Consider the following 22389-nt stretch of genomic DNA (forward strand, 5'->3'; position numbering starts at 1 on the left):
TCATAAATACGTTTATTTGGAAGGCATACATTTGAAAACATCTGTTTCATGGTCCACCCTCTTAATATGATACACACAAGCTTTAAGTAATATACTCTTCGTATTTTCAACACAGCTTTTCACTCATCTGCTACAGAAATGCTGAACAAAGGAAAACATTTTTATGCAAAATTCAGATTAGTTTTGCACTACAGAAAAACATTTGTGTGAAGGAATACTTCTTGACCCCTGGAAAGCGAATGGCTCAGATTAGCCTTTTTGTAGCAGTTTTAGAAGTTGGCTCAGAAATTCATATAGTTTTCACGGAGACAGTGCTTGCCAAACACAACACTCTCTGCACATTCTGTGGTCGTCATGTTCTGCTATATGAGAAGCAGTTCCATGCTAAATGTGTGGAAAAAGATTAAACACACCAGAAATCTGGAGAGACTAAATGCTTATGTGGTCAGTTTGGTTCACTTCTGATGAGAAGTGGAAACTCAAAAAACAGAACAAAGGTCATAACTCTCACTCGGTGCTGTCTGTATCTCCCCTTCTCATAATGTAATGCCTCAACACATACTGCTGAGAGGTCACCACATTATGGGAACTTATACATTCTGTTAAGAAATGCATAAATATTTGTGTTGTGAACTTATCCAAACAGTATGAATTTTTCATTATCAATTAGATCTTTAAAAAAAAGAAGAAAAAGAAAAACTGGTATGTGTGGCCCTAAAAAATGGATGCTCCCTCTTCAAAATGTCATAAGGATTTTTTAAGATGATCTGGATTTAGTTGGAAGAATAAAAGTGGAGCCAAAATAACTCAACTATAATTAACTGTTTGGTAACACTGAACATGTGGAGTAAAACCTACAAGGCCTGGCTATTTCAGCATGCAGCCTACGTTTTCCATTTGACTTGACACACAGATTGAATATGTCCTTAGATATACAAGTGCTTAATCTCCCTGGTGGTATGTTTTTGTTTTTTTTTTCTGGATTTTAGGGTCTCAAAGCAGTGCAATTTTTTCATGAACTTTCAGACCCTAAAAGCAGGAAAAAAATCATACCGCAGTGATATCTGTGACAGCTCCTGCACATATTTCCCCTGGATCCAGTGCTGCAATTCTCCCCTCGTCCTCCGGATAACACTGTACCCCTGTAACAGGAGATTTTGGCAGCGCTTCCAAATACAGGCTGCATCTGGGTTGACCAGCTGCATAGATGTGCAAACCCCAAAACACAGGCAGATTACACAACTTGCATTCAAAACAGATGCAGTAAAGGTGGACGTTGGCTTTAAGGACAGCCTATGCACATCTATGCCGCTGATCAACTCGGATGCAGCCTGTATTTGGAAGTGCTGCCAATATTTGCTGTTGTACAAACAATGTAAGTCTACTTATGGCTAGCTGCATCCATGTGTATCCGTTTGCATTCAATTTATACAGATTAGATTTAGTGCATAGTTTTGCATTTGATTTGTATTCAAGTTGAGTAATTTAAGTCCCCGGGGGTAATACTCACCTCTGTTGGATTCATTTCAGTTGCAGCCTGATTGAGCACAGCCAATCTCTTTTCCCTGTTCTTTAGAAAATGCGTAGACAATTTATGGCTAGCAGCCTCAGGTTCATACTATGTTTTAACTATTAGCTAGTGGTTAGGACTTGTCCTCTGTTGGTTTCATTTTAGTAGCAGCCTGATTGAGCCCTGCCAATCTTTTCCACTGTACCCTTATAGTGAGATGACCATCTGTAGTCATGGCTATGTTATGTCTTATGGAAATTGTAGATAACAGTAGGAATCTAAAACATGAATACATTTGTGTGACTCCCATATTTAAAGTATGTAAGTGGTTTTACACTTGATTTTTATATTACTCTGTGATGCGCCTGCTATGTTCCACCGCAATGGAAAAAAAACAATCATATGACCTTACAGCAGTTTGCGCCGACAGGGTCATATGCAAAGCACCGCCCCCGTTCACTGACGCACTCCCTGCTGGGCAGGAAGTATGTCACTGGGATTCCTGTCAGACTGTGCTCTGGTGTTTACAATTACTGCATCGGCCAAAGACTTCCATTACCCCGAGCATCTTGCTTTAAGTGCGGTGCTTGCAGTCATGTGCTGCTGCCCTTGCATCGGATTGGATACTTCCGGAGCACTGTAATGGAACCCAATAGGTGTCACAGTCTCCACAGACTTTAAAATGCTTATGGGGCCCTTTGCGGTAAAATAGGGTAAAGCAAGCAAGCGTATACTACCATCAACCGCTTTGACACAATTTTGCTACCTGATCAGATGGAAATCAGGCAGTCCCACCACAGACGGATCCCTTTATTCACTAAATCAACAGGTTATTTCGCATTTACCGTAGCCATATTTTGTACTACACTGCAAAAAGACCAAACAGGGCAATAGATCACCATCTTCAGCAAAGCGGCAAAATAAAGAAAATTGATAGTCCGCCTCTGCACCTACATCACCAGTTTTAAAATAAAACAAAAATTCACCTGCTGAGCGTTTGCAATTGAGCTGTAATAAATTCAAGGCAAATTCCATACAAAACCAACTTCAGCAAATATTAAACTACAAGGCTTGGCAATATTGTTAACACCAAGCCCATAATCAGAGAGATGTAAACAGAGCTGGTGTATTGATTTAGAATGCCAGCAAGCAGAAATTGGAGGTCAGAAGAAAAATTAGCCCTTGCTATGCAGTTAGAAGATTAATTTGAAACAAAGAACAGCAACAATCTAGACAATAAAGGGCATGTTTATTTACAGTGTAATATGTTATCTGAGTTTCAGGAACGCAAACTCCTACAAAAAAAAAATAAAAAAAATAAAAATGATATACTGTAGTAGCAACACTGCTAAAAGAATATGGCTCTAGTCTGCTACAAGCCTGCTCAGTACTGTGGGACCACCCAGAAAGAGTGAAGTGACAATTCTAATGCGACTTTTAGGCTAGGTTCTCACCTGAGCCGCACTATGAATGTTCAGTGTAGTGGTCACTCCGATGGATCGGTTGGTGCCTGGGCTGATGCGTTTCAACCATAGGCTACATGGGAAAATCAACCTCTCTCCCAGAAAAATTGCGGACGGCACAAGAGTTCATGGACTGACAAGCTGAACTGATCCTATTTATAAAATAGGATCCATTCAGTTTTTCGTTGCAATAAAATGGACAAAAAAATGTCAGTTTTCCACAGTAGTAGGAACCCAGCCTTGCACTGACATATTGTGATGCATTGCATCAGATGTTATAATCTTATAGCAAAACGCATAATGATTATATTGTCATGATATAATGCAACGCACATTATTGTGCACTATTCCACAGAATGATCCGACAATTGTTTCGAGGGCCACGCAGGGTCCCCCTTTCTCAAGGCGTGTGGCATGAAGGAAATCAGAGATGAAGTAAATTAAAAGCTCTATATATACCTGGAGCTTCCTCCCACGCCACCATCCTCAGCCTTCTCCAGCTCCGGTACCGGGCCCCGTTACTTCGGCCAGCATGCACAGTTCTATTCTCCACCGGTGAGACACAGAGAGCGCAGTGCGCTTGCGCAGACTGGCTGAAGTTACGGGACCCGTTACGGGTGATAAAGAAGGCTGAGGACGTCGGCGTGGGAGCGATCCAGGCGGATGGGGTTAGAGGAAGCCCCAGGTATGTATAAATCTTTTAACTTACTTAATCTCTGTTACACTTTAATGAAATAATGAAAATAAGGATGAGGGAAAAAAAACTCATAGATAAGAGCTTGCTACATAAGGAATTATGGGAGGAAGGGCAGAAGTGACAGCACTAAACATAATCCATTTTGAATTGTTCATTTTTTTATTGTTACACGGCAAAGGCTGGCTGGGTTTTTTAACCTAACTTCCTGTGTGATATATCATCATATGTCATATGTAGTTTAATTAGACTGAATGTTGCTATGATCTGTCCAAACTCCTTGCCTTTATTCCTCATCATCATCGAAATTAGGAAGTCAGGTAGCAGATGGGAGGGGAGACCAGCTAATCTGAACACGGAGCTGATGATCTGACCCTGCCCACCTCCTCTTTACTACTGAGAAATATTACCTCTTTGTAGCCAGCACTACTACAGCAAGGTTTTGACCAGACTTATTAATTCATTCCTGTCCAGTACTTCTTTGTCCTGTGTGTAATAAAACAGCCTTACAACGCCCTCCCCAGTGTGTTTATTAAAAACTTATATATAGTACTTTTACATACAGTACTTTTGTTAAGAATAAAACAATACTGGGAATCCCCCATGAGGAGATTGACTACTCCAAAACCTGACAGATCTGTAAGAGTTTACTGGCTACTGCCTACTGTAAGTGACAGTTAAATAGAAAAAAAATCATGACATTTTCCTGTGGGAAAAAATGTACTTCTTATACATACAGTATGTACCAGTATTTTAATATTTTTTGGTTTACGAAAGGTGTCCTTTAAATGTCCTTTTAGCATATGCTCACTTTCTACTGTCCGTATTTGTTAGAAATATACTTTAAAGTGGACCTGAACTCTGCACAAGACAGAAGAAAAACAGAAATGCACCCTGTATGTATTTAGAAAATTTAGCCAGTCTAATTCCCCCTCATATGTGTCTAATCACAAGTTGTAATTTGGTCTCCCCCCTGTGTCAGCTGACTGCCATGGCAGATAGGCTCATTTGAAAGCACAGGATGTTAACAATATGTCTGCTTCCATGAAAGATTTATTTTAGGATTTGTATCAGCTGTAACAAAGAAAGCTGTAATAAAGAAATGTTTTTCTTTAAAGGACATCCGAGGCCAAAATTAATAAAATCACACTATACCTTTTTTTTTGCAGAATCCACGGAGGACGTCCTGCCCGTCCTCCGCTCTGTTCCGCCATCAATGCACGTCTTATTGTTCCCCTACGGCTCGGCCCGACCCCACCAAACGGGTCGCATAGATGCCACCTCTAATATGGCCGCCGCCTTGCTCCGCGGCTGCGCAGTACGCTTTGTCGCTAGCGCGACTGCGCAGCCTGTGTGCGCCCGCCCAACGTACGCTTGGGGAGCATGCCGGGACCTAGTACGCGGCGGGAGGCGGGCAATAGGCTGCGCAGTCGCGCTAGCGACAAAGCGTACTCCGCAGCCGCGGAGCAAGGCGGCGGCCATATTAGAGGTGGCATCCATGCGACCCGTTCGGTGGGGTCGGGCCGAGCCGTAGGGGAACAATAAGACGTGCATTGATGGCGGAACAGAGCGAAGGACGGGCAGGACGTCCTCCGTGGATTCTGCAAAAAAAAAGGTATAGTGTGATTTTATTAATTTTGGCCTCGGAAGTCCTTTAATATCATTTAGAGCAGAGAGGAAGTTCTGAGTTCAGGTCTGCTTTAAGCATAATCAGGGTAAGACTGTTAGGACCTTAAATATTAATGCACCATTAACTTCAATAGAGCGTTCTATCGAAGGAGCAGCAAGTACCAATTAAAGGCTTCACATACCGCACTATCACACCATAGCTTAAGCTCTGAAAATCCAATCTGCATGTACCCATTGTGATAAGCTATTCAGAGAAGAGATAGCAGCTGAGCTGCATTTCCCAGCAGGGGGTAAGAAAAATGGCTGCATTACTGAATGTTCTCTTTAGTGCAAAATACATAGAGTCAATTTCAGGTGATGGAGTTAGAAGAAGCCAGAGTCACAAGTGCTGAGGAAGCAGAACAGATGGGATTAGTGAAGAAAGTTAAAATTTTCTACTCCAGGTTAATTTTGCTTCCTGCGTCAAAATCCTCCCTATGACAAATTCAGGATGACGCCCCGCTAAGCTCGGAAAAGGTTCTCGGACCTCAATTATTGCTTTCCAGTTTCAATTGTTATTTGATCTCATGGAAACACTTCTAACAGTTTGGGGTCTTGCGTTTATTAAAACATATCTGGTTTAATTATTAAATCGGACTTAATGACATAGTGGAGTTCCCAGGCCCGGTAATGCATTGATATACAGTATCTCCAAGATGCCAAAGTAATGCTTGAAGTCTGAGGTTTTTCTATCTTTATTTCCACCATTAATCTCAATACAGAGATACATTTGGAGATTGACAGATTACTTTAATTCCTTTTTTATTGCATTTACACTTCAGAGTGGAGTACTGATTAACATCGCTTTGTTGCATTATTGATTACATGCAGCATAGCAAGTACCTAATAGTACTGCCTGGCTGTCCTATTCCATTTGTTCCCCTGTACCAAAATACTCGGTGTCCCCCTGCTATTTCCTAATCTGCACTGTATGATAAGCCCCTCCTCCCAGAGCCAATTTTACCATAAGTCACTGTAGGCACGTGCCTACAGGTGCCTGAAGATGGAAAGGCAGCTCACACCCCTCGCTGAGCACCTCCCTCCCTCTTTCCTGTGCAGAATCCGGAGGATGAGTGTGTAAATGAGAGATTATTCACCCTGCTCTCTGCATTCCACTGACAAAATCTCTTTTCAGTCAGGGGCACCTCTAGCTACTTAATACTGAGGTTCCTCTGGCTACCTAATTCATGGGGGCACTTCTAGCTACTTAATATTGAGGGTACCTCTGGCTACCTAATACTAAGGGGCACCTGTAGCTACCTATGATGGGCCAGGAAAGTAAGGAAGCAGTGAAACCCGGAACAGGAACAGACTTTGTGGTGCAGTCTGGTGGGGGTTTGTAGGTTTCCGAGAGGGTGATGGTGCCAGGACATCCATGTCTATAGGTTCCTGTGAGGTAAATCCAGGCCTGCCTCCTCCTGTGCCTGTGCTTCCTAAAAAGCACAGCCCAGCTGACACTTTTTTGGGGAGTTTTTCAGTTCAAGTAAATTGGTGGAATAGAATCAATAGGGATGGTTGGGTCAACGAGAGGTAAGTTGAGTTGATTTAACTACTTGCCGACCGCGTCACACTGATGGGCGTGGACGCGGCAGCAGCCCCAGGACCACTTAATGCCGATTGGCGTAAGGTCCTGCAGGCCTGTTTTGCAGGAGATCACATCCCTGCTTGGTAGGCAGAGCGGAGCTAGGAGACTGTTAGATGGCGAAACCGCCGTCTTTTCACTCCGTACAGTGATGCGATCTAAGGAAGTGCTGTACTGGGGACAGCCGTGTGACATGGCTGTCCCCTCCAGAGGCTGGGGGGTGAACCGCTGTCATAGGCTCAAGCCTATGACAGCCGATCACAGTGATTGGCTGATGGGGGCATGTAAAATAAATACATACACATTTTTATTCAGAAAATAATAAAATATGTATCCCCCAAAAAATAAACGGTGGGACGATCAGACCCCACAAACATAAAGCTCTGTTGGTAGGGAGAAAAAGGGGGGGGGGGATCTCTTGTATGCGGACATGTGCAGCCCTGCAGCGAGCCCATAAAGCTGCAGTGGCCAATTTATTGAAAAATTGCCTCGTCTTTAGGGGGGTTTAACACTGCGGTCCTCAAGTGGTTAAAGTTTAACCCTCCTGGCGGTAACCCCGAGCTACACTCAGGGTAGCCGCCACAGAGGATTTCTCTGCCCCGGGAGGGATTTTTTGAATAAAAGTTGTTTTATCCTTTGTGGCTAGCACTTCGCTAGCTACCATTGTCCCCCAAGTCCCTCCTCTCTTTATTGATCGCTTCCGACCGCTGCCATTATACGTACCCCCCCCCCCCCCCCCGGATCCCGCGATGGTGCAGCCTCTCCAATCAGCTCCAGGCTTCGCTATGGGGAGGATCGGGATTTCGCATAATGTTGATGACGTCAGACGTCCTGTCCGATTAATAGATAATGTATAGCAGCAGCGATCAGGGGGATCAGAAGGGTGCGGGGGGACTTAGGGGACAATGCTAGCTAGCCTAGTGCTAGCTACAAAGAATAAAACAACTTTAATTAAAAAAATCCCTCCCACGGACACAGCCTCAGAAACTGCGTACTGCCAGGAGGATTAAGCTACTGATATGCGAATGTGAACATTTGGAAATTTTTCTATAAGCTGCATAAATTTGCATAAAATTTGCAACAGCTCAAAATTATAGTTATCTCATTGAAAATACCTGCAAATCATTGCTTCTGCACTTCAACGGGTCCATTTCCAAGATGCCTAAAATGTGCATCAACTCGGAAATTAATAGGGGATAATTACAGCTGTAAAACTATCACTGGAACAGCTCAGAGGAAACACTATGAAAGAAAAAAAGGTAACTTGGAACACTCACAATGGCAGATGTATTGGGCGTGTCACGTGTGACCACAATGGAGCTCACCTGATAGATGTGCAGACAGGGCAGCTAGGATAGCTCTGGATGTATCAGCTGTTCTATGATTCATCTGCACTGGATCTGGACCTGAGGCCAGGACACTGTTGGTCACCTACTCCCATGGGTTTTGGAGAGCGAGTGAAGCTGTCCATGCATGCAAGTGCTGGGGAGTGAGAAGTCCCTGAGTTCTACAGGTATCAAAGGATGATGCTGGTTGTATATGAATGCTTTAACGCGTTTCCTGGGGATCACCTCCACTTCGTCAGGTACGTAAAAACACCCACTGGAGTAGGCCCAGAGCCAGGACAGAAGGATCGTGGAACAGATTATAAATCTAGAGCCCGTTCCCCGCCTAAGAGGGACACCTGCTATCCTAGCTACCCTGCACATCCACCAGGTGAGCTGAAAATAGGTTTTCCATTAATACAGCAGAATCTCTTTACAGTAGTTTTCAAAGGACCTGGCCAAGTAGTTTACTATATCAGAATTAAGTGTATACACACACACACACTGTAAACATGACTTACACTAATTTAACAATAAACTAATACACTTTCATTTTAAGTAGCAGTCAACATTTACTTGGCATCAGCAGGGCACAGGGCGTCCTGGAAAGATTTTAGCCCACAGTCAATTTGGCATTTATTTAATGACTGCCTCTCTTGAACAAGATTCACACCTCTTAATCTCTACCTGCCAGTCTTTACATTTGGCAGGGAAGCGGTAACTGTGTCTAACAGGTTTGCACACAGTAAAAAAAAGATGTAAGCTTTTTCTCTAGAATAAAAATAACAGTGAGACATCTGGCTAGGTAGCCGATAGGTTTACCGTGGCTCCTAAACACAAAAAAAGGGAAAAGGAATTGAGACAAACTTATATTTGGAAAATCGTTTTTTGAAAGAGATGCAATTATACCGTCCAAACTTGAATAGAAATAAATATATTTATTTCTCAAGCTCATTCCAGTTCTACTTCATAGCTCTAGGGCGGTTTTTGGGAGATCAATAGTTACTTGTCTCTCCAAAAATAAATTGGAACTTGACAAACCACCATTATTTTATTTGCTAGCTAAAATAAAATAAAAGAAAAATACAGAACTATTTTAATGTGAAAATACTGAATATGTAGAACACAGTGCTGTCCAACTTTACAGGTACAGGGGGGATTTTTTTCAGACCACATGGTGGATGGCCAACTTCAATAAATAGGGTTCCTGCTTGCCCCCACCACCACCACTAAACCTGACAGTTTCCCCCCAAAATACACATAATGTGGCAGCAGTTTCTCCACAAAATACACATAATGTGGCAACAGTTTCGCTACAAAATACACATGATCTGGCAGCAGTTTCCCCACAGAGTTCCCTTTTAATAAAAGGAACATCCCACCTCCCTCCGATATCCCTAATTTCAGTCATGTTTGACTCCTCCACCGCTGATCTCTAGTCAGTGCCCCTCCGCCGCTGATCTCTAGTCAGTGCCCCTCCGCCGCTGATCTCTAGTCAGTGCCCCTCCGCCGCTGATCTCTAGTCAGTGCCCCTCCGCCGCTGATCTCTAGTCAGTGCCCCTCCGCCGCTGATCTCTAGTCAGTGCCCCTCCGCCGCTGATCTCTAGTCAGTGCCCCTCCGCCGCTGATCTCTAGTCAGTGCCCCTCCGCCGCTGATCTCTAGTCAGTGCCCCTCCGCCGCTGATCTCTAGTCAGTGCCCCTCCGCCGCTGATCTCTAGTCAGTGCCCCTCCGCCGCTGATCTCTAGTCAGTGCCCCTCCGCCGCTGATCTCTAGTCAGTGCCCCTCCGCCGCTGATCTCTAGTCAGTGCCCCTCCAGCGCTGATCTCTAGTCAGTGCCCCTCCGCCGCTGATCTCTAGTCAGTGCCCCTCCGCCGCTGATCTCTAGTCAGTGCCCCTCCGCCGCTGATCTCTAGGCAGTGCCCCTCCGCCGCTGATCTCTAGTCAGTGCCCCTCCGCCGCTGATCTCTAGTCAGTGCCCCTCCGCCGCTGATATCTAGTCAGTGCCCCTCCGCCGCTGATCTCTGGTCAGTGCCCCTCCGGCGCTGATCTCTGGTCAGTGCCCCTCCAGCGCTGATCTCTAGTCAGTGCCCCTCCAGCTCTGATCTCTAGTCAGTGCCCCTCCGCCGCTGATCTCTAGTCAGTGCCCCTCCAGCGCTGATCTCTAGTCAGTGCCCCTCCGCCGCTGATCTCTAGTCAGTGCCCCTCCGCCGCTGATCTCTAGTCAGTGCCCCTCCGCCGCTGATCTCTAGTCAGTGCCCCTCCGCCGCTGATCTCTAGTCAGTGCCCCTCCGCCGCTGATCTCTAGTCAGTGCCCCTCCGCCGCTGATCTCTAGGCAGTGCCCCTCCGCCGCTGATCTCTAGGCAGTGCCCCTCCGCCGCTGATCTCTAGGCAGTGCCCCTCCGCCGCTGATCTCTAGGCAGTGCCCCTCCGCCGCTGATCTCTAGGCAGTGCCCCTCCGCCGCTGATCTCTAGGCAGTGCCCCTCCGCCGCTGATCTCTAGGCAGTGCCCCTCCGCCGCTGATCTCTAGGCAGTGCCCCTCCGCCGCTGATCTCTAGGCAGTGCCCCTCCGCCGCTGATCTCTAGGCAGTGCCCCTCCGCCGCTGATCTCTAGTCAGTGCCCCTCCGCCGCTGATCTCTAGTCAGTGCCCCTCCGCCGCTGATCTCTAGTCAGTGCCCCTCCAGCGCTGATCTCTAGGCAGTGCCCCTCCAGCGCTGATCTCTAGGCAGTGCCCCTCCGCCGCTGATCTCTAGGCAGTGCCCCTCCGCCGCTGATCTGTAGGCAGTGCCCCTCCGCCGCTGATCTGTAGGCAGTGCCCCTCCGCCGCTGATCTCTAGTCAGTGCCCCTCCGCCGCTGATCTCTAATCAGTGCCCCTCCGCCGCTGATCTCTAGTCAGTGCCCCTCCGCCGCTGATCTCTAGTCAGTGCCCCTCCGCCGCTGATCTCTAGTCAGTGCCCCTCCGCCGCTGATCTCTAGTCAGTGCCCCTCCGCCGCTGATCTCTAGTCAGTGCCCCTCCGCCGCTGATCTCTAGTCAGTGCCGTCCGCCGCTGATCTCTAGTCAGTGCCCCTCCGCCGCTGATCTCTAGTCAGTGCCCCTCCGCCGCTGATCTCTAGTCAGTGCCCCTCCGCCGCTGATCTCTAGTCAGTGCCCCTCCGCCGCTGATCTCTAGTCAGTGCCCCTCCGCCGCTGATCTCTAGTCAGTGCCCCTCCGCCGCTGATCTCTAGTCAGTGCCCCTCCGCCGCTGATCTCTAGTCAGTGCCCCTCCGCCGCTGATCTCTAGTCAGTGCCCCTCCGCCGCTGATCTCTAGTCAGTGCCCCTCCGCCGCTGATCTCTAGTCAGTGCCCCTCCGCCGCTGATCTCTAGTCAGTGCCCCTCCGCCGCTGATCTCTAGTCAGTGCCCCTCCGCCGCTGATCTCTAGTCAGTGCCCCTCCGCCGCTGATCTCTAGTCAGTGCCCCTCCGCCGCTGATCTCTAGTCAGTGCCCCTCCGCCGCTGATCTCTAGTCAGTGCCCCTCCGCCGCTGAGCTCTAGTCAGTGCCCCTCCGCCGCTGAGCTCTAGTCAGTGCCCCTCCGCCGCTGATTTCTAGTCAGTGCCCCTCCGCCGCTGAGCTCTAGTCAGTGCCCCTCCGCCGCTGAGCTCTAGTCAGTGCCCCTCCGCCGCTGATCTCTAGTCAGTGCCCCTCCGCCGCTGAGCTCTAGTCAGTGCCCCTCCGCCGCTGATCTCTAGTCAGTGCCCCTCCGCCGCTGATCTCTAGTCAGTGCCCCTCCGCCGCTGATCTCTAGTCAGTGCCCCTCCGCCGCTGATCTCTAGTCAGTGCCCCTCCGCCGCTGATCTCTAGTCAGTGCCCCTCCGCCGCTGATCTCTAGTCAGTGCCCCTCCGCCGCTGATCTCTAGTCAGTGCCCCTCCGCCGCTGATCTCTAGTCAGTGCCCCTCCGCCGCTGATCTCTAGTCAGTGCCCCTCCGCCGCTGATCTCTAGTCAGTGCCCCTCCGCCGCTGATCTCTAGTCAGTGCCCCTCCGCCGCTGATCTCTAGTCAGTGCCCCTCCGCCGCTGATCTCAAGTCAGTGCCCCTCCGGCGCTGATCTCTAGTCAGTGCCCCTCCAGCGCTGATCTCTAGTCAGTGCCCCTCCAGCGCTGATCTCTAGTCAGTGCCCCTCCAGCGCTGATCTCTAGTCAGTGCCCCTCCGCCGCTGATCTCTAGTCAGTGCCCCTCCAGCGCTGATCTCTAGTCAGTGCCCCTCCGCCGCTGATCTCTAGTCAGTGCCCCTCCAGCGCTGATCTCTAGTCAGTGCCCCTCCGCCGCTGATCTCTAGTCAGTGCCCCTCCGGCGCTGATCTCTAGTCAGTGCCCCTCCGCTGCTGATCTCTAGTCAGTGCCCCTCCAGCGCTGATCTCTAGTCAGTGCCCCTCCGCCGCTGATCTCTAGTCAGTGCCCCTCCAGCGCTGATCTCTAGTCAATGCCCCTCCGCCGCTGATCTCTAGTCAGTGCCCCTCCAGCGCTGATCTCTAGTCAGTGCCCCTCCGCCGCTGATCTCTAGTCAGTGCCCCTCCAGCGCTGATCTCTAGTCAGTGCCCCTCTAGCACTGATTTCTAGTCAGTGCCCCTCTAGCACTTATCTCCAGTCTTCAATGCCTCCCGGAGTGCAGCTGCTCGGGCTGAAAATCTCCCACCACACACTGAGCCTACTAGTAATGAGTTCTGAGTAATGTGGTTAGAGTGTGCATCACTCAGCATCATCTCGGGCCGGCCCAACATTTGCTAACATCACTCTGCTGCCGCTCTGCCTTCAGTGTTCTTGGAGGAGGGAAAGCAGGAGGCCTGGCGGGCTGCCAGCTGGAAAGCAATCAGGGCTGTGGAGTCGGTACAAAAATCTTCCGACTCCACCTCCGACTCCAGTTTCTGAAACCACGACTCCAACTCCGACTCCGTGTACCCAAAATTGCTCAGACTCCGACTCCTTAGTCTAATACTTAACAGGGCTGTGGATTTTGTTCAAAAATCATGCGAGTCCGACTCCTCAGTTTCTTAAACCATGACTCCGACTCCAACTCCGACTCCGGGTTCCCAAAATTGCCCCGACTCCGACTCCTCGACTCCAACTCCGACTCCACAGCCCTGAAAGCAATAATGTAGAAGATGTAAGAATGTAATCAGTTCTGATGTATTTATATTACATTTAAGGACCATTATATTTGAGGAAGCGAAAGGTCATTAAAGGAGATACCATCATCTCAATGGCAGCCTCAGATAGTTTCAGGATTCCCAGTTCAAGTCTGCCTCAAGATTTTAGTGTCTCAGGATATTTTAGGAATCTATCAACTTCACTAGATACCAGTGGATATCTCTACACACAATTTCTATTATCTGTCATGTTGCTTTGAGTCCATCCCATAGAGAAACATTTTGGGCCCTAATTTGATCTGCAGAATAATACTGGTGAGATGGTACCAAGGGCGTAGGGCCCGTGGTCGCAGCGGTCGCCTTGGCGACCGGGCCCGGCTCCTGAGGAGGCGGGGGAGGGGCCCGGGGGGCCCATCTCCGTTTGGAGGGCCATGCGCCCGTTCGCGCTGGTAGGAGGGAGCCGCAGCCACGGGGAGGGCAGCCCGACCTCTTCCTCCCTTCCTCTCCCCGGGGCCCCCCCTCAGATGCAGAGTAAGCGGCTAACGGAAGCGCTATAGGCGATCAGACCCCCCCAGCAGGACATCCCCCTAGTGGGGAAAAAAGGGGGGTAGTCTGATCGCCCTGCTGCCCTGCTGATCGGTGCTGCGGGCTGTAGAGCCCACGCAGCACCGATCAGTGAAAATTCCCCTGGTCGGCAAGTGGCTAAACACTGAATGAAAATATCCGTTCAGATAGAATTAAGCAGTGCCTATCTGGACTGAAACATCCATCCAGATAGGATTAAGTGGTTAAGATCCCAACAACTCTGTGCAAAAGACCATGATCGCTTGACTTCTCGTTCGCGCCCATCGTGTGACATCGTGTAGGGCCGCCGTTCGTTAGGACTGTGGAACGCATCTCATCAGGGGGACGTCACTGGATCTATTTTCCTCTGTCGGGTGGTGAGTATTTAGCTTTACTGACCGTTGTATGGTTACCATTATTCCCAGTCCCAAAGCCTGTATAAAGAACACAAAATACCAAAATCCACAACGACCAATCAGATTTCAGTTTATACAGGAGATGAAAAGAACATCTGAGTTGCTATGTTGCCAGTTCAGTTGCCTGTGTTATTTTTGGATGAGTTCGCCAAAACACTTTGTACACACCTTTTTACCTTTCACAGAAACCCGCAATTAAAACAAACTGCAGCAGCATTTACAAAGTTATCAGGAAAATAATCATTTTTCTTAGAAGACAGAAAATAAATTGCAGACATAGTTTATTAAACAAAATGAGGGCGATTCTGCTTTTCTATGTACTTTATGCAGCAAGGAAAATGAAATAGGGGCACTTTTTAATTATAGCGAGCAATGAAGTATGTCCACCATAAGTAACCTGTGCCAGTTAACAGACACAAGGCTGTGGGAAGCATACTTTGCATCAATTAAAAGAATGGTATGTCATTAATCCTTACTGTCAGTGTCCAGGTTTACGCAGCTGGCTAGCTCCTCCTGTAGCTTGATGCATATGTTTTAGGAAAGGAACTCTCAAGATGGGATCACGAGTAGTTTGTCTCAAAAGCTTGCAATTCACAGGTTAATTTATTTAACTCAGAAGTCACACAGAGTCCAAGATCGCCCCCCCCCCCTCCCTTTCTAATGCACAGAATATATTCTTCTTTGCTATGTTGCATCTCTTTGCCTTTCTGTAGCAATACTACAGCATTGTTTTCTACATACTGAAGGAATACCTTCAGTATGTAGAAAACAAGTCATCAATTCCAGCACATGTCCAGAAATCAAGGCATTATTGTATCATGCCAGTCAGTGGTGTAACTACAAATCATGGGGCTCCCAACAAAACTTTGACAAGGCCCCCCAGTGTTCACACCTTTTCCCTTGCCTATCCCTGATGACCCTCACAGCCTGGAGGCCCATCTTACAAGGTTCATAAAACAAGTGTGGCGATAGAATGGGGTTTTGGAGTATCCCCTTTTGGTGCGATCAGGCAATCCTGCTCATATGCAGCTCTGTGGTCCAATGTACATGGTTAAAAACAAACAAAAAGAGCGTTCTTAGACTGACAGAAAGAAGCAATCCAGGACAGGTCTCACCTGGCATGTAGTGGATGTTGGTAAGGATCAGCCTACATAAGTCAGCTTGTGTCCCTCTTCGATGGCAGCCAGGGACCGGCCTCTCCAGTCAGCAGTGGGCACCCAGCAAGGAGTCCAGGATGCAGCTTTTCCTCAGGTGGTCTTCCCATTGCAGTTTGTCCCTTTTCTCCATGTGCCTTCGTAAAGCAGTTGTCCCTACGCGGCCATTGGCCTTTCCACGGTTCAATTTTTGGCGGCAGAGAGAAAAAAAATTCCTAACCGCTGAGCCCCCCTGGGGTGATGGCATTATGGTGGCATCAGCAGCTGACGTTGAAGAGCATGTTGGCTGGCTGTCCATAGGTGGCGATACATGGCGGCGGACACTGCCACCAGCTGTTTCTGATGATGATCTCCCCCTGCTTCTTTCAGGAACTCGTCTCCTCCTACTCCTCTCTGACTCCCCCTCTGAACTGTCCATCTTGTCTATTAGGATCCCACGTGACATCCGTATCATCATAATCATCCTCCCCAGCTTCGCTTGTCTCAGATACCTCATCAACTGCACCAACAGCAGGTACTTTATTACCCTCCTCCTCACACCTTACGTCCATAGTGTCACCTAACTCACACATATGAGGTGGTGTAACTTGCTTAGCGCCTCCATTTTGTTGTAACATTAATGCCTGTGAATCAGTTATTTCCCCACCAAATAACTCCTGCGAAGTGTCAAATGCAGCGGATGTGGTGCTTGTAGTAGTGCTGGTGGCTGCGGAAGAGGAGGTGTTCTGTGTTAAATAGTCAACCACGTCCTGACAATCTTGGTATATGATGGGACGTGCCTTCTTCTGAGCACTATACTTTGGGCCAGGGCCACACGAAATCATGTCAGCACGACCTCGAACAGACCTGCTGGGCGGCCTGCCTCTGGGTCTGCCTCTGCCTGTTGTTTTGTCCATATCGGGGGGGGGGGTGTCAAGTGAAAGGTATGCACTGACTTGACTAATACAATGTGCAGTCACACAGGTGCAGTGAAAGGTATGCAGTGACTGGTATTACAATACAATGTGCAGCTGTCACACAGGTGCAGTTAACAGGTATGCATGGACTGGTATGACTGGTATATTACACAGGGTGCCGTCACACAGGTACTGTGAACAGTTATGCAATGACTAGTATTACAAATTTGCAGCTGTCACACACACAGGTACCGTGAACAGCTGCAGTGACTGGTGGTATATAACACTGCGTGCACTCACGAAGGTAGGTAGGTGCACTGAACAGGTGGGTATGCAGTGATTGAGATTACAAATGTGCAGCTGTCACACACACAGGTAGTCACTGAATGTGCTGGACCAGGCAGTGGCACAGTAGGAATTACCAAGGGGCCAAGGGCCAGCAGCTGCGACTGACTGACAGGGCTGTATATGCAACACAAGTGTCTGTGGGACACACACACACACACAAAAAAAAATAGATCACAAGAACAACATTAGCTCTCAAATGAGCTGTTCAGGATGAGGAGTGCTTTTTAGCAATAAGTATCAGCAAGAAGGAGCAACGTAACAAGCCTAACACAAGAGCCTAACTAAGCTTTCCCCATGTCAGCAGGTTCTCACCCTTCTCTAATTACTGCAGCCACACGAGTGAGTGAAATTGCTGACGCTGCCTGCGTTTTATAAGGGGGGGGAGGGCTCCAGGATGGAGTTTAGCCTGATTGGCTACCCTGTGTCTGCTGACTGTGATGTAGAGGGTCAAAGTTGACCCTAATGATGTAGTATAGGGGGCCGGTCGAACTCGCATATAGGTCGAGGTGCACCGCGAACGCGAACCACCGAAGTTCATGTGAATAAGTTCGCGGTCGAGCCGTTCGGGCCATCTCTATCCACTACCCTCCCAACTTTTAACTTGTTTTCAAATACTTCATATAATTGTGGTACCTACTTCTAGTCACTTACCCTACTGCCAACACCTTTAACTGAAAAGTGTCACAGCACATGAAAGCATTTTTAAAACAAGATTTTTTTACTATCAGATTTATTGTTTTACACACGCACGCACGCACGCACGCACACGCACACACACACACACACACACACACACACACACACACAAAATATCATCTGAACAATGGTTTGTTAAGAGTTATGCTTGAAATCCCCTCAGACATAAGCATCACAAGGGGTTTCTCAAATGTATCGCTGTGGTTTTATCAATATAGACAAAGCCTCATGCGTAGCTAAGCATTTCTGTCAAGAAAGCGAGTACTGGGTGTTTCAGTTTTTGGATTAGTACAGGTAATTACTTCTCCAGAGGTGAAATGCTCTCTGCTGTGTGAAGATAATTATGTATGCAGGAAGAGGGTGCTACTGGGTGGTCTTTATTTTACACAGTACTAAAAAGTATAATTCATGTTTGAAAAATGTTGTCAGAGTTTCCAAGGACCTTTCCATGGCAGGCTGCAAACTGGAATGGAATGATCATTCAAAATAATATTACATTACACAAATTACTTGTGTACCACACTAATGAGTAAAGGTGGAATTACATTAAAAGGAGCACTCATTGAAAATCCCCCCCAAAAATGAGGAACACCTGCCATTAATAGATCACCACAAAGAACACACCCACAAAGAGAGAGAGAAAAAATGATATTTGAAAAAAAGTCAACTGTTAAAGGACCACTATCACAAAAAATGTTGACATTTAAAATACACAAATTAAACATATCAACTGCCCTTCACTAAGTGCTTTTGAAAATAAAGAAAACCCTGAGCATCCCCCTTGAGGAGATGGGCTATTCAAAAACCTGTCCGTTCTGTCAGATTTCTACTACCTACTGTAAGTGACAGCAACGTAGGAGAAAAATAATTTATAGCACATTTTACTCTAGGCACAATGTACTATTTAACTATGTGGTTTCATATATTTTACCATTTTAAAATTTTTCGCTATAGTGGTCCTTTAAGAAATGTTGTTAGCGTGAGAACTGGACACCTGGAATACATAATGAAGAGGCAGCTGAAATGAAGTAAAACTGCTATAAGAACAAATTAGTGTTTGTTCTTAATTAAACCTCAGTGTGGTCCCCTGCAAGCTATGTGAGCATGTTCCTTAGCAGCGAGAATTACATCAGCATTCCCTTTATGTCCTGGCTCTTGCATTGTGTAACACATAAATAGACAGAATGTCAAATGGCCAAATTCTACCTACAGTGCTTAATCTCACCATCCTGTTTAAATATACTGTTCATTAGGGATGGTCTGGAATAAACATTATATCAACCTATTATTATAGATAAATGATAAACTCAACTTGACTTTATTATTAGATAGGAAAACACACACCATAAATGAGTGCTGTGTAAAACCACAATATAACGCAGGTATAACAAACCAACTACTGGGGGTCACATCTGGCTACCTATACCCGGGGATACCTCTGGCTACTGAATACTAGGCACCCCTCTGGCTACCAACTACTGGGGGTCCTATCTGGCTAACTATACCCGGGGATACCTCTGGCTACTGAATACTAGGCACCCCTCTGGCTACCAACTACTGGGGGTCATATCTGGCTACCTATACCTGGGGATACCTCTGGCTACTGAATACTGGGCACCCCTCTGGCTACCAACTATTGGGGGTCACATCTGGCTACATATACCCGGGGATACCTTTGGCTACTGAATACTAGGCACCCCTCTGGCTACCAACTACTGGGGGTCACATCTGGCTACATATACCCAGGAATACCTCTGGCTACTGAATACTAGGCACCCCTCTGGCTACCAACTACTGGGGGTCCTATCTGGCTACATATACCCGGGGATACCTCTGGCTACTGAATACTGGGCATGCCTCCGGCTACCAACTACTGGGGGTCACATCTGGCTACATATACCTGGGGATACCTCTGGCTACTGAATACTGGGCACCCCTCTGGCTACAAACTACTGGGGCACACATCTCACATCTGGCTACATATACCCGGAGATACCTCTGGCTACTGAATACTAGGCACCCTCCTAGCTACCAACTACTGGGGGTCACATTTGGCTAGCACCTTATGTATTGTTAAAACATAAACATGCTATTTTCCTCTTTTGGTGGAGGTCTAGTGGTGAAAGTTGTGAGAAACCTCAGGTAGGAATTTCCATCTAAATCAGTCCTCACTTCTGATTTTGCTAAAGAGTGTTTTTTTTCTCATGTTGGATGGAACTTGGCCGAAGCATTGCTGTGCACAGTTGAACCCTAAACACTTTTATAAATTAAGAATACAAGATCTTTAAATGACAGTGCACCTCCTGCCTAGTTCATTATTCATTTATCTCTCTTACCACTCCCGTCAAAAGGCGCTTCTTACTGTGTCTCACGTTGTTCCTATTTCCTTTCCTTTGGAAAAAGATGTGTCACTCTGGTACAGCAGAATGAGGTGTCTGTACAGAATGGGCCCCTGAACTGTTGCCCAAGAAACTGAGCCCCAATTCCTCCATGCAACAACAACTGTGCATATGAACACACTTCAAATCTCCCTTATGAGCAGCAATATGAATGTAGCTATCCTGGGTGCACTACATGAGCACAGCTGAAGCGTAGGCACAGGGGTTCAAAGATTAGCATTGTTTACATTGAAGTGGACCTGAACTCAGAACTTCCTCTCTGCTCTAAAAGATGTGACAGCATAATAACTTAAGAAAAACATTTCTTTGTTACAGCTGATACAAATTCTGCAATAAATCTGTAGTGTGTCTACGTCTTGCTTTCATGGAAGCAGACATAGGGTTGAGATCCTGTATTTACAAATTAGCTGTTCTGCTGAGACAGCCAGCTGACACAACTGAGAGATAAAATTACACTTGTTTTTAGTCACAGATGAGGGGAAATTAGACAGGCTAAAGTCTCTAAATACATACAGGGTGCATTTTTCTATGAGTTCAGGTCCACTATAAACAGCATAGGATTTCAGCTAAGGAAGACAGTTTGGCAGGGTATCGACTTTTTTGAGAAATAATTGCATATCTTCCACTGCGGTGTGTGGATTTGCTTTTGTGTGCTGCTTTCCCTCAGGTGGTCATCCCACTGCAGTTTGTGCTTTGTAATCATGTGCTTTCGTAAGGTAGTTGTCCCTACGCGGGTCTTGGTCTTTCCACGGCTCAATTTTCGGTGGCAGAGAGTACAGATGGCATTGCTCTCATCTGAGGCAGACACACAAAAAAATGTCTACACCGCTGAGCCCTGGGGTGATGGCACTTTGGCGGTGGCGGCCGACTGAGTGTTAAGTGGGGTGCCAGAATCAGAGCAGGAGGAGGAAGATATGTCACGCTTCCGTGCGGAAGCTGAGAAAGATGAGGTGATCTGTGTTAGTCAACTACATCCTGACAATATTGGAGGTTGATGGCACGTGCCTTCCTCTGAACACTGTACTTTGGTTGAGGGCCGCACGAAATCACGACAGCGCAACCTTGAACAGACCTGCCACGTGGCCTGTCTCTGCCTTTTGTTTTGTCCATATTGGGGGGGATGAAGTGAAAGGTATGCACTGACTTGACTAATACAATGTGCAGTCAGACACACAGGTGCAGTTAACAGATAGGCACAGAGTGGTATATCACACTGCGTGTGCTCACGTAGGTAGGTGGGTGCACTGAAGTGAACAATAGGTAGTAGGTATATGCAGTGATGGGTATTACATGTGCACCTGTCACACACAGACAGGCACAGTGACACTCACTGACAGGGCTGTATATAATGCAAGTGGGCCACAAAAAAAAAAAAAAGATCACAAGAACAATATTAGCTCTCAAAAGCGCTGTCGAAGGGGGTGCTTTTTTTTTTAGCAATAACTATTAGCCAGGAGCAAGCTAACAGGCCTACAAGAGCCTAACTAAGCTTTCCCTATGAGAGTCTGCAGCAGCTATCCATTCACTAATTACTGAAGGCACACGAGTGAGTCTACTGCCTAATGCTGCCTGCCTTTTATAAGGGGGGTGGGGCTCCAGGAGGGAGTGTAGCCTAATTGGCTACAATGTGCCTGCTGACTGTGATGTAAAGGGTCAAAGTTGACCCTCATGATGCACTATGGGGGAGAAATGAACTTCCGGAAAAGTTCCCGGTTTGCCGCGATCGCGAACCACTAAAGTTCGCCAGTACCTGTTCGCCAGTGAACTGTTTGGGCCATCTCTAGAAGTCAGAAGCAGGATTCAGTGACCTGCAGGTTTTTTTTTTTTTTTTTTTTTTTTAAAGCAGCTGAATAAAACAGAAGAAAAGGTGTTCACACAGCATTTGTGCTTTTATTAACTACTTTAGGATCAAGGTGATTGAAATATACACCCTGTCTTGGTGGTTACCTGGCTGGTTGGGCGTAGATTTCAATCAGCTGCCACTGCGCGCATCCACCGTTTCCATCGCTCCTGCTGATCTCTCCGCCTCTCACTGGTCCTGTCTGTTTTTATGACGGCAGAGCCCTGTGAGCGGGTCAGGAGCCGCTTTCATTGGCTCCTGGCCCTGTCTTTCAATGTAAGCAACTTTCATTGGCTTACATTGAAAGACGGTTTCAGGAGCCAATGAAAGCAGCTCCTGACCGGCTCACAGAAACTCTGACATCTCTATGTCTCTATGACGGCAGAGTGGGTGGCCCAGGTTACCGACGTGCGGCGATGACGGCGATTGGTCGATATTCTGTGCTAATCCACTTAAGTAGTTAAACGGCTCTTTTTCGGATATAAACATGAATTTGTACGCATAGATTAACAGCAGAGCGACGTTAAAATCTTCCTAAAATAGGAACAGATTAATGCACACATGCATGACAACATATATAAATCCTGCACTAGTGTCATCAGCCTGATACTAATAGTCCTCCAAATGACAATCAACAGGTTCAATCCTATATAAAAAAGGTAAAAATCTTTACACCCAAAATGCTTTTATTTTTGCTTTCTGTGA

General features: G+C 47.1%; 1 protein-coding gene across 5 annotated transcripts in view; it reads right to left on the minus strand.

The window, feature by feature from the left end:
* The window catches only part of MACROD2 (mono-ADP ribosylhydrolase 2), a 3010403-nt gene that overhangs the window by 1430484 nt on the left and 1557530 nt on the right, over nt 1-22389 (minus strand). The gene's annotated exons all lie outside the window — the stretch shown is intronic.

Source organism: Hyperolius riggenbachi, chromosome 4 (assembly GCF_040937935.1).
Source record: "Hyperolius riggenbachi isolate aHypRig1 chromosome 4, aHypRig1.pri, whole genome shotgun sequence".
NCBI classification, from domain to species: Eukaryota; Metazoa; Chordata; class Amphibia; order Anura; family Hyperoliidae; genus Hyperolius; species Hyperolius riggenbachi.